The sequence below is a fragment of the Geotrypetes seraphini genome, chromosome 2 (assembly GCF_902459505.1).
Source record: "Geotrypetes seraphini chromosome 2, aGeoSer1.1, whole genome shotgun sequence".
NCBI lineage: Eukaryota > Metazoa > Chordata > Amphibia > Gymnophiona > Dermophiidae > Geotrypetes > Geotrypetes seraphini.
The window spans coordinates 118,425,679-118,442,827 of NC_047085.1; positions in this window are offsets into that span (position 1 = coordinate 118,425,679).

A 17,149-nucleotide genomic window follows, 5' to 3' on the forward strand; every position below is an offset into this window, starting at 1 on the left:
CCATGCAAAAAGAACACGCAAATCATCCTTAATGATGTTGACTAACTGTCTGGCCGACAGCGAATCAACATCATTACCCCCCAGATGAATAATGAGCACATCCGGACGACGAGGGCAAGTCCGCAAATACGACAAAAACGGCAAAAGCTGATGCCATCTCATGCCGCGCTGACCCCACCAAGATACCCTTACACCAAGATGGCCAAGTCCAAGATGTCGACCTCCAGGGCGCAACAAAGCCCGCTCACCAGCCCAATGCACAAAGGAATGGCCGATTATCCACACGGAACTGCTCCGACCAGCACCTGAAAAAACAAAAACAAATTTGCACAGACAGAACAAAAATCCCCCCTCTATCCCACAAGACAATTACAGACCCACCGAACTGCCCCCACGCCCCCTAAACGCACCAGATGGTCTAATGTACCCGCGGAAGGCCCCAGACACCCAGCGACCCAACCGCCGAATACCCGCCTCCGACATACCTGCAGCACGAGCACTGGTGGCAGCACCAATCCGAAATGAGTGCGTGCCATAACTCCGGGGCGCCTCACCACAACGCACCAAGGCCAAACGCAGCGCAGCCAAGAACTGAAACCTGGAAAGAGGGGCCCCGTCCGCGTGAACAAAAAATACAGGAGAAACCGCAACTCGAACCGACAAAAACTCGTTCAAACAAGCCACAGGACAAGAAACACAACCTACAACCCGGTGGAGTACCAACCACTGGCCCCGGCCGGCCTGATCCATCTTAGAACTAGCCACACAAATCCGTACCTCACTGTCACCCAGCAGCACGTGTTGAACTAACAACCCGCGCCCTCTCGCCCTGTCGGCTGCGCTAACCAACAACTCCCCCACCCGCAATGCCCCGAAAAAGGCCAGAGAAAAGGCCGCCCGAAAGAGAGCGGACTCGTAAGGAGAGTGGGCCAAATCAGGCAGCACCGACAAAAGCTGAATGAGTAAGTCATGATGAATAGGCAAACGAGAATCTGGCCTAGAAGGCACCACCCCCCCCCCCCCAGTGCACGCAGCAACCGTTGTACCATGAAACCCGAAGAAGGACAATTCCAACCCAACGCCCGACAGAAAAAGGCAAATCCAGCCAACCGCCCCCGCACCACCCATCTAGAGACCCCCAGTCCTGCTTGAATCCAGCACAAAATCCTCAAGAAAGGACTCGGCCACATCCCCTGGAACCCAACCCCTGCTGAACAAAAAGGTAGAAACCACCCGGAACCCAGTGGAGTAATGCGACCAGGTAGCAGGCGCTACCGACAGACGAAGCATTTCCCACACTCCTTCTCGACCAGGCTCCACAAATGCTCCGGCATCGCCGAACCTTCCTCGTGAGCCTCCGGCGCTAGCCGACGAAACTGCGAAAAATGGAAACGAGAGAGAGCATCAGCAATGCCATTCTGCAAACCGGGCACATGCCGAGCCCTGAGAAACACATTAAGACGCAGACAGCGCAAAACCAACGCCCTCACCAGCACATTCACCGACAGGCAGTGCGCCTTCTGTCGGTTAACCACCTCCACCACCCCCAGGTTATCGCACCAGAACACTACACGCCTATCCCTCAATTTATCGGGCCACAGTTCAAAGGCCACAACAAAGGCAAACAATTCCAAAAGCGTGATATTACGCATGATACCCCTAGCCACCCAAGCCTGGGGCCACCGCTCAGCACACCAGGCGCCCTGACAGTAAAGGCCAAAACCCACCCCTCCGGCCGCATCAGAAAATAGCTCTAAATCCCCGTTAGACACCTCCGGAGCCTGCATAGGCAAGCAGCCATTAAAGTCTTGTAAAAAACAAGCCCACATGCGGAGATCCGCTCGAACCCCGGCCGACAGTCGCAAGAAATGGCGCTTATCCCGGACCCCGGCCGTGGAAGCAGCCAACCGACGCGAAAAAGCGCAACCCATGGGCAAAACCCGGTAAGCAAAATTAAGTGAGCCAATCAAGGACTGAACCACATGCAAAGTAGTTTTAGGAGCAATAAGATCAAGCAACCGCTGGACCTTAACCACCGGCAGGCGATTCACCAATGCCTCAGAATCCAACTCAATCCCCAGAAAAACCAGGGACGTAACCGGACCCTCAGACTTGTCCTGCGCTAAAGGTATCCCAAATTCAGCGGCCATCGCTTCGAAAACTCCTTAAGACGCCCACATTCATCCGAATCCCCGGGACCAACAAACAAAAAATCATCAAGATAGTGTACCACAGCATCCAACCCAGAACGCTGAACCACCACCCAATGAAGGAACGTGCTGAACATCTCAAAATAAGCACACGAGATAGAACAGCCCATCGGAAGACAACGATCGTAAAAGTAAGCACCCTCAAAACGAAACCCCAACAAAGGGTAAGATTGAGGATGCACGGGCAATAACCTGAAGGCCAATTGAATATCAACCTTCGCTAACAGTGTCCCGCGGCCAGCCCTGAGGATAAGTCGCAAGGCACAGTCCACCGAGGAATATCGCACAGTACACAGATCCCGCGGAATACCATCATTAACAGAAAACCCAACAGGACGGGATAAATTGTGAATAAGGCGGAACTTACACGGTTCCTTCTTAGGAACGACCGCCAGCGGAGACACCATCATGACCGGAAACGGCCGATCACGGAAAGGACCAGCAATCCGCCCCAATCGCAATTCCTCCTCCAATTTACTACGGACTACTGCACTCAAATGAATAACGGACGATGCATTGCGCGACTGCGCCCCCGACAACTCACCCCGAAACAGTATCTCGAAACCAACTGAAAACCCACGCTCCAACAGAGTAGCTACGCGCACAGGCCGGTAACGACGCAGCCACGGACCCAACGCGCCCACCAAAACCGGCGTGGGAACCGCACCCGAACTACCCCTATTTACCAGCCCCCGCAGGCCCCGCGACCGGCTTCTTGGGTCACTTAAGCAGGGAATGCGGCTGCCCACATTGAGAGCACGCGTGGCGAAACCTGCAGTCGGAGAAAGAGCAGCCCGACTTGTTAAATCTCCAACAAACGTCGTTGACCGCTCCCCCACCTGACCCCACCCCCGTCCCAGACCGAAAGGCCGCCCGCCGCCCGAAACACCCACTGGCACACGACCCCCACTCCCAGAAGCCGTCCCAGCCTTGGAGGACATATGTGTAAGCCACAGGTTAACATCCTGCGTACCCCACGACATATGAGAGTTCTCCTCCATCTTATCCCTAAATGCCTCATCATAATTTAACCACGTCCAGCCACCGAAGTGCTGGTACGCGTCAAGCACAGAGTCAGCATATGCTAACAACAAGCCATAATCGCTAGGATGCGCGCGCCCCCAAACACTAGCCAGCCGCATAAAAGAACGGATCCAATTGATAATGGACCGGGCGACTGGAAAGATCTTGGAAGCACCCGCCTCCCGCTTCGACTTCTTACGACTCCGCCGATGCACCCTGCCCTCCATAAGATGAAAAATATCTACGCAGGAACGCCGTCTAATCTTACGCCGCAAAGCACGCGGCACCCGTTCCCAAAGTTCCGTCAGGGCCACCAGCGCTGGCACAACCCGACCCTCACTCTGCGGAGCCACACTACTACTTCCTGCAAGACCCGCCTCCCCCACCAGCCCAGGAACCGAAGAAGAGGAGGCCGACGAAGAAGAGGAGGACGAGGACGAAGACTGACTAGACGAAGAGGAAGCACGCCTGCGCCGACGCTTCCCTTTACCCTTCTTTTTACGTGTGTTCCCCCCAGCAACCACAGCAGGCGCCACCTTACCCGAAGCAGAAGGTTCTTCCACGGGAACGGAGATGCCACCGGAAACAACCTCCAACGACGCCACCGACGGACGCTCCACAACAGTGACACCTCGGCCAGCAACCACCACATCAGCTGAGGGACCAGCAGCGCCTCCGCCAACAGCCACTGGCTCCAACGCAGAAGCAACCAAAGCTCTCTCACTGTGCTGCCGATCTGACGATGCCCCGGCGCTGCATGACGAGGGTCCAGGAACACTGCCAACTGCACTCCAATGAGACTCCGGCACCGCCAGCGGACTCTGTGAAGAAAAACCAAAACCAGGAACAGAGCCCAGGAAACCACCCCCAGGCGCCCCCCAACCAGCACCCCCAGCCCCACTCGGCAATGGACCACCCATCCACCCGGGGGGCACACCCCCACCCCAGCAAGGAGAAAACAAACCAGGACCCCAGCCTTGCTGCCCAGAACACCACCCTTGCTGCACAGGACCCCACGGGAAGGCCCCGTAAGGCAACCCCAAAGTCCCCCCAGAACCAGCACCCCACGCTCCAGCGCCCCAGCTAGTGGAAGGCTGGGGCGACGCTTGCAAAACGCCCCCCTCTGAACGAGCAGACCCCTCCTCTCCCGAAACCAGGGCCGCATGCACCTCCACACCACTGATCCCGGAGGTCGACATAGGAAGAACTAAAGGCTCAGATAAGTCCCCGGAAGCCTCGAGGGAAACAGGAACCGCACTCCCAGCCCCATGTAGAGAACCAGTAGCCACAGAGCTGCTGCTGTCTTGCCGAACAGACGGCCGCCCGCCCGACTTGCACCGCCCACCAGCTTTAGTCTTCCCCGTCGCTTTGCGCGGCGCAGCCACTTTCTGGGACACCCCTGGCACAGGAGACCGCCCACCCACGCAGCCCGCGGATCCAGCAATCGCGATGGCCGAGAGCGCATCGCGCTTGGATCTGCGCTCCGGCCTACCCTGCACCGCTCCAAAACCCGAACCCACCTGCTCATCGGGGTCTTCGATCAGGGAATCACCGGCCCTGAAAGAAATCTCCGCCGCATCTGACTGCTGCACACCAGCCATCGCCGACCTCACCGCCATGCCGCCGCCAAAAACAGACACAGAAGGTCGGAAAAAACTCCCTGGAGGACCCAAAATGGTTGAGTCCTCCACTGCCTTCTCCCCTTTATCCCCTCGCCTCCGCACGCATACCCCTCCCCAACCAATCAATTTTAAAGTTGGCTCTTTGCCTTTTTGTAGGCCAATCAGCCACCGCACCCATTTCTCCGCCCCCCCCCCCGACCGCCCCACCGACGAATGACACGGAGGCACACCAGCCCCGTGTTACATTTTGCCCTTTGACACGAGGTCTCGGGCTCCCATTTACATTTACTTTGTGTTTTGTTTGTCTGAGTAAATTTCATCTGTTTATTATTGATATAAAATGCTTAGTATTTTGATAAGCGTTCAATCAAATTTACAATAAACTTGGAAATCATTATCTCTTTCTCTCTCTGAGAGATCCCACATGCCTATCTCATCCGTAGATGGGCAGACTGGATAAGCCACTTGGCCTTTGTCTGCCATCATGTTTCTATGATGGAAGGGAAGGGAGGATGGAATGATCTAGAGAGAAATGGATAACAGAAGGGGATGAGAAAAAGAAGGGTAGATGAAAGCCAGAGTAAGAAAGTGTGATAAGACTGGAGGGGATGAAGAAATAAAGGCAGGGGTATGTGATGAGGGAGGGGACATGCTAGACAATAGTGAAAGGGTGAAGCGAAGAATGAAGATCGGCAAGAGGGTGTAAAAAGAGGAGCTGGGTAAAGGAGGAAATATAAATGAGCTATGAAAGATTAGAGTGGAGAGAGACCAGCTTGAGACAATAAAGGCAGATAAGATAAAATATAGAACCTTTGAGGGGGGAAGCAAGAGAAAAAATAAAAGGAAGAGAAAAAAAATACAAGATGAGAAAAACTGGGAAAAAATAAATATGGATAATTGATTGGACAAATATATTTTATAGAGGAGCATCTTCACAACTTGATAAGTTTTTAATAATATAGATAGATAGATAGATAGATAGATAATGCTGTACAACGTTACACAGAATCTGCTTCTGAGTTTCTGCAGGAAACTCAGGAGTCCTAAGTGAGTTTGCTAGGGGTTTTTGGGTCTTTACTATGTAAAATGTTTCTATTTTGGTCCCACTACATTCCCCAGTGCTGGAACTGCAGCTCCCATCGTTATCAGAGTCAGCCACAAATACCTCATGAAAAGCTGCAAACATCCGCAGAGTTTCCTGTCAAATCTTAGCATTTTTCAGCAGAAGAGCTTTAGAAAAAAAAAAATGTATTTAAGACAATAACATCATGTCACCATTCTTCTGCTCCAGAGATCTTCAGATTGGGATTCAAAATAGCTTTATTGGCATGACAGTTTCTAACTCTGAGATATATAGAACACTTGTTCTAACTGCTTAATAAAGGAAACTTTATACTAGAGAAGGGAAAAATATGACCTGCTAAATAATTATTTTTTCTTAACACAATGGAATAATCCCAAAATTTACAAACTTAAATTCCTGCAGAACGATTTGGAACACTCTACCATATAAAACTTACATTGTGAGCCCACTAGGGACAGAGAAAGTACCTGCTTATAGTGTGTACAGCGCTGCATATGAGGGGCCACTGAAAAGTTCTCAGCCCAACCAAGAAGAGAACGATGTGGAGCCTTGAAACTTACAAGTTATTCTACACCTTTCTTGACACTTTTTGTTTCATTTCCTATCGAACGGAAAAGTGTCAAGAAAAGTGTGGGATAGCTTGTAAGGTTCATGGCTCCACTTCATTCTCTTCTTGGCCGGGCTGAGAACTTTTCAGCAGCCTCTCGTATTGTGATGTCATAATGCCTCATTCCACCAATGTCTAAAAGCCAACTTCATTGGTGATGTCACAATGGCTTGGTTTCCCCATACTTGTGCCTATTTACTAGATGCATTTGATTCATTAAAATGAAAAGTGTCAAGAAAAGTGTGGAATAACTTGTAAGTTTCATGGCTCCACATCATTCTCAAGTTTCAAGTTTATTAAAGTATTTTTTTGACCGCTTATTCTGGTTTCTAAGCGGTTAACAAAATAAAATTACATAAAAACAAATTGTAAAATTACATTAAAACATATAAAAACAGGGATAAAGGGTAACATACAAAGACATAAAGCCACATAATGGGATGATAGGGAAGAACTACAATTGATATAGAAAAAGGCGAGACATAAAAGGATAAAACAGTCGGTTGGGTAAAAATAACAGAAGTTTAAAATTTGAATTGTAAATTTAGCCCTTAAAAGGGCATTTTTAACTAAAAGCGTCTTGGAATAAAAATGTTTTTAATTTTGTTTTAAATTGTTTTATATCAAATTCGTAACGTAGATGAGTAGGCAATGAGTTCCACAAAGAAGGGGCAGTAACAGCAAAGTTGGAACGCAGTGTATTGATTGACTTTAATGAAGGTATAACTAAAAGATTTTGGGAAGTTGAACAGAGAGATTTTGATGTGTTATATGGAATTAAAAGACTATTAATAAAATAAAATCTCTTCTTGGCTGAGAACTTTTCAGCACCTCTTCAAACTATAGCACTTCATACTCATTTCTATAGCACTACTAAAAGTATGAAGGGCCGCTGAAAAGTTCTCAACCCAACCAAGAAGAGAATGGCGTTGATATGGTTCAATTAATGATCTGAAATAATGCCAAAAACGTACGAGAATTTTGTTTCTGCAAGTTGGTACTTAACAAAATAAGATAATACTCTTTTCAGCTACAATAACAAAATAATGCTCAGAATTTAGGAAGTTGGTTGGTTGGGCTGAGAACCTTTCAGCACCCCCTTATAGTAGTGTTAGAAGTATAAAGTTTATACTACTACTATTATAATACTCCTCCTCCTCCTCTTAATTTCTATATTATGCAGTTGCATTACACACACAGGGGCAAATTCTGTAAAGGATGCCTAAAATTAGGCATCCACAATGTCCAGCAAATTAGGCATCCAAATAAATTAGATAATAAGCCCAATTAACAACTTTAACAAGCAATAATTGAATGTTAGACGTCGAAAGGCTGTGCGCGATTCACAAATAGGCGTCCAGAATTTTGTAGACGCCCATCGGAAAAAGCAGCACCTAATAGGATAGGCAAGGTTTTAATATGGATGTCCACTTACAGAATTGCATGGCACTGAGCATCCTAATGCATCTATATTTTCACCTAAAATGTAGGCATTGCAAAACCAGGCCTACTTTTAGGCATTAGTTGGGCGCGACTTAGGCATCATTTAGGTGTGCTGGAGGCATCCACATATAGGTGAATTGGGCTTCTATTTTTTGGGGTAAAGAGGACTTCTCTTTGATAATAATTGAAAAAAAATGTTTAATAATGCATTACTCAAGCAAAGCACATGATAAAATGTATTGAATATTAAACTTATTCCCAAAGTTTGAGAAAATAAGAAGAGAAACCCTACTCACAATGGCTGTGGCTCAGAGCAAGTAGACATTACATTACAGATTTCTATTCCGCCATTACCTTTCGGTTCAAAGCGGATTACAAAAAGAGTTATGGAAGAAGGGTTACAACGTTAGATCAGAGAAGGTTTCCAAGAGAGGGAAAAGTAGGATCTGGGGTTAGGGAGGGGATGGTAAGAGGGGGGTTAAGCTTTATCATGGTATTAAGCTTTATTAAGGGATTTCTTGAAGAGTATAGTTTTTATTTCCTTTCTGAACATCTTGTAGTCTGGGGTTGGAGACTTGGTTGTCTATCTTCGCTGCCTGAGTGGCCAGTAGTCCGTTGTATAGTTTTTTCCTTTTTACTTCTTTGATTGGGGGGTAAGTGAATGGGGTGTGTGTTTTTCTATGCCTGGTAGAGGTGGTTTGGATGAGGCGGTCGTTTAGGTAGGTTAGGCTGTCTCCATTTATAGTTTTAAATAGTATACAGTAGAATTTAAATTGTATTCTTTCCTGGATTGGAAGCCAATGAGAATTGCTGAATGCCTCAGTAATGTGATCATGTTTTTTCAATGAATAGACGAGTCTCAGAGCTGTATTCTGAATTGTCTGTAGTTGTTTAATCATTATTTCAGGGCAGGGGAGGTAGAGGATGTTGCAATAGTCTAGGATACTTAAGATTAGAGATTGTACTAGGAGCTAAAATTGTGTTTTTTCGAAGAATTTTCGGACTTGTCTAAGGTTTCTCATAACTGCGAAAGATTTCTGTATTGTTTTGTTAATTTGTGGTTGCATGGTGCAGCCTTTGTCAATAGTCATACCTAGAAGTTTTAGGGTGGTTTGCAAAGGGTAGTTGATAGAGTTGATTTCTAAGTTGGTTATGGTTGGGATTTTGTTATTTTCAATCTTGACATCATTGTGACATCATCAATATGCATCTAGATGGCAGAATGTCACTAAAAAATAATAGGAATACCTACCTAAAAGGAAGCTCCTGTGGCTCAGTGGTTAAAGGCATTCCTTCCATCTTCCATAGGTCATGGGCTCAAATTCTCCCCCCCTCCCCCACACAGTACATTAACAGCTTCTTTTTGGTCTTATACAAAAGTATAGGTTGTGGACTTTTCCATTTACATTTGCACTGTGCCTTTTCCAGGGTCCAGAGGGAAACTTATTTTTATCCTGAGATGGCTATGATCTGGTAACCCTATGTATTTTCATAGCCTAGGTGCTCTTTTATGCACTATCAGGCCACTATCATGCTAGTTTTGTTAGTGTGCTTCCCTTGGATCCTAGAATGCTTATTATCATTTTCTAGCAGGATCAAAACCTCTCAAACCAAATGGTCCCTTGAAACAAACTTTTGGGGGCACATCACTGACTCTTCTACTCCACAAACAAGTTGCTTTGAGGTCCAGGCACACTTCCATATTTGTTTGGGCATACTGTCTCCCGTATTACCTGGGATCAGGCTTGCGATGACTTTTTTTCGCTGTCAGGAGAACCATCCTTTGGGGGCGCCATGTACCTCCATTGGCTGTGTAGATTTGGCAGCAATTGAATTCTAAAGAATTAGGAATAGTGTATATTTGAGAACGCTTCCTTTCTATACCTGGAAGAAGAACCAAAGACATCCCTAGAGCTAGTAGGTATCCTCACAAAGACAGAGCTACCAAGTTGCCCAGTTTAGGAGGGAGATTTTGGGCATCTCTGGGATTTCCGGCAACTCCATCCTGATACATTATGGCTAACTTAGCAACTTTGCAAAGATACAATGCTGCCTCTCAGCTCAACCAACAAAGTTGAGAAAGTCTCAATTGAGGGCTATACACTTAGTCCAGCGATATTTTACATTTTTCATTCCATATTTTTTCAGCCCAATGAAAAAAGTGGAGCACGGCACAGTGGTTAAAGCTACAGACTTAGCACCCTGAGGTTGTGGGTTCAAAACCCACATTGCTCCTTGTGACCTTGGGCAAGTCACTTAATCCCCCCCATTGTCCCAGGTACATTAGAAAGATTGTGAGCCTGCCAGGATAGACAGGGGAAACTGCTTGAATACCTGACTAAATTAATCTAAACTGGGAGAATGGTATAGAAAACTGAATAAATAGAAAACACTGGAGTAAGTGTATAATCTTCAATGGAGACTGCCCTAACTTTGTTGGTTGGGCTAAGAACTTTTCAGTGGCCCTTCATAGCTCTGCTAGTGCTACTGCATGTTTTCTCGGTAAAATGTCAATTTTGAGCCAGTTCCTCTGTTTCTTTGTTGAAACTATATACTTTTCAGCTTGCTTCTTATGATAAGCTTGCAAACTTATGGGCAGAAGGGTAGAGTATATTCCCTTCCTAATTGGAATTTTTGAATCGATGTTTATTTCCACAAGGGCCAGGAAGAAATTGCTCAGCTTCCTCCTCATTACAAACCCAATTACTGCAATTGTTATTAAGGAAAATGCAAGCATTTTGCCTAAGGGGACCTAAAACTGTAGAGTTGATGGGAGTGATTAGCACCTATAAATGAAGACTATTTCAGTCTGAATGCCCTGGAGCTTGGAAGGATGGCAGGGACAGAAATTGTGAATTAGTGGCTAGCTTCCATCAACAAGGCCTTATGTAGAAGTATAAATGCCTGGGGGAGGGGGAGGAGGGAACTAGAGGATCTCTAAATGGAAGACAAACATTTTTAAAATTTTCCTTTAGTGGTTATGATAATTTCAATGAAAGTAGGAGTTTAAATAGTTAAATGCCTCTATACAAATTAAGGGTATGGCCATCCCTTAATGATTACCAAAATTTTATGTTGTTATGTAATGCAATTCTTTCTCCTCAATGATGTGGGCTTGATGGGATTTCTGATTTTCTACGACTGATTTAATTTGTATTAAGAAAAATGATATTTCTATATTTTTTTTAAAAATTCCCATATCCTGTATACTTGTTTGGATATGTTTACAAATTTTAATAAAAAAAAAAATAATAATAATATTATTACGCACTCCAGTCATGGGCTTGTCGTGCCATTGGAGCTTGCATGCATCTGAGAAACTGAAAGCTATATATTGTTGGTAGTTTCACTGCCAGAAGGGTCTTCCAAGGTGGACAGGTTTCAGCAATGATGTCAGACTTAACGATGTACCACCCATCTGGGCAGCAGCAGATGGACAGTGTTGGAGGCGGAGGATCGCATTTGATGCGACAACAGCAACAACATCGAATTTATCCTGCACAGAAGAAAGGTCTGGCAATCTACTTCTGTATTCTGCCATGAAAACTTAATGATGAAAGATAATCAAGTCACTAGGACTCGAACATGAGTCAATGGCACCTAATAATATTACACAGGAGGAAGAGAGGGAGATGGATATTCTCTCATTTTGCATACATCAGGAAAACCAATGCCCAATGGATTGCCTTATTGCTAAGTCATAGGAATATAGAAATTATGGTCCTATTTTACTAAAGTACGCTAACTGATTAGCGAGCGCTAAATGCTAACGCGTGCATGTTAATCTATGGATGCGTTAGAGTTTAGCACATGCTAATTTGATTAGCATGCGCTAATCGGTTAGCGCACCTTAGTAAAAGAGGGGGTATGTCAGATAAAGACTCTATGATGGCTGATGGCTTTGCCCCGTGTGAGTCTAGGTGGTGTTTGCTGGGGCTAGCATGTATGGCTGGACTTATTACAAATGTGGTGGGATTGGGTACAAGGCATACACTAGCTCTAGGGATGTCCAGATATAGAATGGAAGCGTTCTCAAATATACACTATTCCTTGAGTAATGCATTATTAAACATTTTTTTTCAATAATTATCAAAGAGAAGTCATCTTTACCCCCAAAAATAGAAGCCCAATTCACCTATATGTGGATGCCTCCATCACACCTAAATGATGCCTAAGTTGCGCCCAACTAATGCCCAAAAGTAGGCCTGGTTTTGCAATGCCTACATTTTAGGTGAAAATATAGACGCATTAGGATGCTCAGTGCCATGCAATTCTGTACTTCTAGTTGAAATTTTTGCTCACAGCAGTCAACCATATGCTCCTCGCAACTCCTTTGGTTCTTCCACTGACGTCATGTCCTATGCGTGGCACCCAGAAGTGAAGTCAGCGGGAGAGCTGATGGGGTCGCGAGGAGCACGTGGTTGACCGCCGCGAACACCAACTTCAACTAGAGGTAAGGGGAGGGGAGGAGTGGAAAGAGGCAGGGACTGCCCCCTTGCCCTCCCCTTACTACGCTACTGATCTACAAAGTTAAAACCTGAAGCTTGCATGATTGGCTTTAGATCTGATTGATAAAGATATGCTTTTAATTGCCTGGTTAACTGTAGATTTAGTAATAAGCTGTCTGCACTACTGCATCAATCTGAGACTCAAAAGATAAGTAGGAGTCAATCTAGACTCTAGTCTATGTACCTTGGACTGCAAAGCATGAACTGACCGTGCAGTTATAAGCCCAATTTCAGTGGAAGATTTGATAATACTACCCAGCCACATCACCATTGTTTTATCTAGATTTTCTTTCAGCCAGTTATTTGTTAACCAACTAGCAATGTATTAATAGCATTCCTGTGCTTTAGCATTAGTGCAAAAAAAGGATTCAGCTTGTGGCCCAAAAATCTGGATGTCATTGATGTAAATAAGTTGCATCCAAACCAGTTTCCTGATGTACTTTGCTAAGGGAGACAGAAAGACATGATCACAGATGGCCCTCAACAAACATTGCTATAAAAGATTAAAACACAGACATAAACATCTTCCTGAATCCTCAAACTAGCCAGTCTTTCCAAAAGCAGAGTATTGTTAACAAGATTAAAAGCTGCTGAGAGATCTAATTAGATTGCATATCCCTCCCTATCTATATCCAAGTTAGGGCTAGATTCACTAACCTGCCTCTCTGTGCCCGATCCGTGGCCGACCAATTCACCATGGCTCAGCAAGCAAATGGGGGCGATCGGAGGAACGCAACCCACCATCGCTAGTGAGCGATCCTGAAGCATGCGCAGACCATCTGTAGATGGTCTGTGCATGCTTACGGAGCTGCAAGCTACTTGTTTCTGTTTTTTTACTACTACTTTACGAGCCCGTGATTTTAACTCACTTTAAACCCACGGGTTAAAACCATGGGCTCACACTGCAGGGAAAGGGCAGGAGAGTCGAGGCGGTGAGCCGGGGCGCAGGGTGGCGAGTGGAGAGTTGGAGCTGAAAAGGGCAGGACAGGCCGAGGAAAGTCAGGGCTGAAGTTGGGTTGAAAAGGGCAGGAGAAGTCGGCAGAGAGCGGGAAAGGTCGTGAGTGACTGGTCCCCACCAGTTGCTTCTTTTTGGATCGACCAGCCCAGTCAGTGTTCCCTGAAAAGTTTAGTGAATCGTATCCTTCCTACTTTGCATGCCGTTTACCCTCATTTGCATGCGCATCGACCATGAGGTTAGGGAATCGGGTCAAGGTCACAAATCGATCGGTACATGATTGGCTTGCTTAGTGAATCTAGCCCTTAGTCTGAATCTCCTACAGGAGGTTTTGCAAGAACAACTTTAGTGCTGAACGTCTTTCTGAATCCCAGTTGCCAACATCCAAGAAGTCCCCATGTTTGAGAAACTCATTTACCCGTAACTGGGTTGCAACAGTGGCCTAGATTAGTTTAACCAAGAAGGAAATTTTGAGTCAACAAAATAAAGTGCAGTTCTAGGATGAGTCCATAGGAAAGCAAGCGCATGACTTTTGTAGCTGATGGAACAATAATCACATTCTTAATTGCTGTGGCATCCCTAATTAATTCTGAAGGACAAAAATTTGATGGACAGCCTCTTTAGTAAATCTCTTCACCATAAGAACATAAGAATAGCCTTACTGGGTCAGACCAATGGTCCATCAAACCCAATAGCCCGTTCTCACGGTGGCCAATCCAGGTCACTAGTACCTGGCCAAAACCCAAAGAGTAGCAACATTCCACTAATTTAATTTCAGATAACATCTGTTGCAACATGGTCCATTTCTACCCAAACTGAACATCATTACACTCAGCAGACCTCTCCTAATCACATCTCCTTTGTACACCTTCACAACCTTCTTAACTTTACATTACATTACATTAGATATTTCTATTCCGCCATTACCTTGCGGTTCAAGGCGGATTACAAAAGAGTTATAAATGGTGGGTTACAGTGGAAGATCATTGGTCATTTCTAGAGACGGTAAGGAGTAGCACAGGTGGTATCTGTGAGGCAGGAAGAAGGTGGGAGGAAGGAAGGTATTTGTGATGTTAAGACTGTTTCAGGGATTTCCTGAAGAGTATAGTTTTTATTTCTTTTCTGAACATCTTGTAGTCTGGGGTGGTTATCAGTAGATTGGTGATTTGGTTATCTAGTTTTGCTGCTTAAGTGTCTTCTTTTGAATATTTGTCTACATATTTCCTATTATTGGGTGAAATGTTTGAGAGAATCACATCTCATAGAGATAATATTATTTTTTCCTTTACTTTCCCATTTCATTGGAAAAGTGCAAATGTTTAGAGAGCATGCAATAAGAAAAGCTTCTCCAGATATTACCCTTGGATAATGATTAATCTCAACGGAAGATTCTCCACATCCACCCCATGCTTCAACATTCTCTGATGCTAGTGTCTTTTATGATAAATCTTAATGCTGCCTCAGAAATCTATGCTATTAAATACCCTTGTCTCAGCTACGGGTTGTAAGAGTTCAGAGAGACAAAATAAACATTCAAAAACACAGATCAGTGTTATCAGGAGCCAAATATCTTTAAATGCAAATGAATGAGTCACCACAGAAGTCAGGTAAAAAGTGTAAGCTACTTGACACAGGTTATGTTTGTTAGATTAGATCTAGAGTCACAACAAAGAGATAGGCCTTGATAAGAAAGAGAATCTGTGGAAAGAGGACCTGTGGGAGCATGAAAATTAGACTTTTTGTATTACGCGTTCTCAAAACCAATAAGGTTTGTATTTATTGATTGATTTATTAACTACCTTTATGAAGAGATTCACCCAAGGTAGTTTATTGTTTTATTGTTTATTGTAAGCTTCTATAATAGAAATATGATAAATGCCAGTACAATACAAACCATACTATAATAGACAGCATGGAAGAACTTTTCCAGATAACATGGATATATGAGGAGCGGTCAATAATTTATCTACCTCAGTAGGAAAGTTTTCAGAAAATCTTTGTTTTATTTTTCAATATAGTCCCCTGATAGTTCCATACACTTCATCCACTTTTTCTGCAATGACTTTAACCTTTTTGAAAATAATTCTTCTGTTTGACCTTCAAACCAGGACATCATAGCTTCCTTGATGTCTTCATCACTTGAAAGCTGCTATCCACGGAGAGATTTCTTCAAAACTCGGAACAAGAAATAATCTGAGGGAGCCAGGTCATGACTGTAGGGTGGATGGCTCAGCTGCTAAAACCCACATTCTTGGATGACAGTCTCTGACTGTTGTGACATGTGCACCGGTGCTTTGTTGTGAAGAAGCAGCACATCTGTGAGTTTTCTAAGGCCTAGATTCACTAACCTCATGGATCCGATCCGATCCATGGGCGATCCGATCCATGACTGGGCAGGCGATTCACTATCTTGTTTGCAAGCAATGATTTGCAAACTCCAACTCAAAAACGATTGAGTCGGGGCAGAGCCCTGACAGTAGTGAAAAGAGAAGCAGCCAGGGCTTCTGCTGGCTTTAAAAAAAAATTTTTAATTGGGCAGATAATTTGCATATATTACATACGCAAAATAACTGCTCAATTAAAAATAAAAAGCCCCCCCCCCTCGTTACAGTGCCCCCTCCCTCCCACAAGCCCCAAAAAATGCCTCCACCACAAATACGGCCCCACCAAAGAAAAAGGCAGGAGGGATGCCAATTCCCTCCTGCCGTCGCAAATCCGACATTGCTGGGCAATCCCCGACGCTGCCCACTCACCCCCTCCTCGCACGCGCGAATGAATATGGCAAGAGGGATGCCAACTCCCTCATGCCATCACAAACCTGCCATTGGCCCAACCCATCACCCTCCCCATACCTTAAAAAGTTGGGAGCAGGAGGGTTACTCATTCCCTCCTGCTCCAGGCCTCCTCCTCTGATGCACTGCGGCTTTACTCCCCACCCCGGTGCATTATATGATGCATTGGGAGGGGCCTAAGGCCCTGATCAGCTCAGGCGCCTCCAGCTCCTCCCTTGGGAGGGGCCTGGGATGCCTCAGCCAATCAGGGACTTCTCCATTTTAATCCCAGTGAACAGCATAACAAACGAAACCTCAAAATACATTACTCATATTATGACCGAAATAGAACATTGGACAATCAATTTCAAACTGAAACTTAACACAGAAAAAACAAAATCTTCCTTGCAAGCCCAACGGATAAAATTACCAATACAACGTTACATATAAAAGACCACGATTACCCGATTACCAACACAATAAAAATATTGGGAGTCACATTGGACACACACCTGACAATGGTTGAACACACAAATATAGTGACAAAAAAATGTTTCCTGATATTATGGAAATTAAAGTCCATCAAAAAATACTTTGACCCATTATCGTTTAGATTACTAGTGCAATCACTAGTGCTTTCTACCCTGGACTATTGCAATATCGTTTATATGGGTATACCCAAAAAAAGAGTGAGGAAACTTAGAATCATTCAGAACTCAGCGGTCCTATTGATATATGGATTAAAAAAGAATGACCATGTCACCCCCTACTACAAACTACTGCACTGGCTGTCAGTCGAGGCACGAATAATATTCAAGTTCTCCTGCATATGTTTCAAGCTAGTTTGGGGACTAGCTCCTATGTACTTGCTACCACACTTTGTATTCTACAGCCCTAAAAGACAAACCAGAAACAGCTATCTTTTT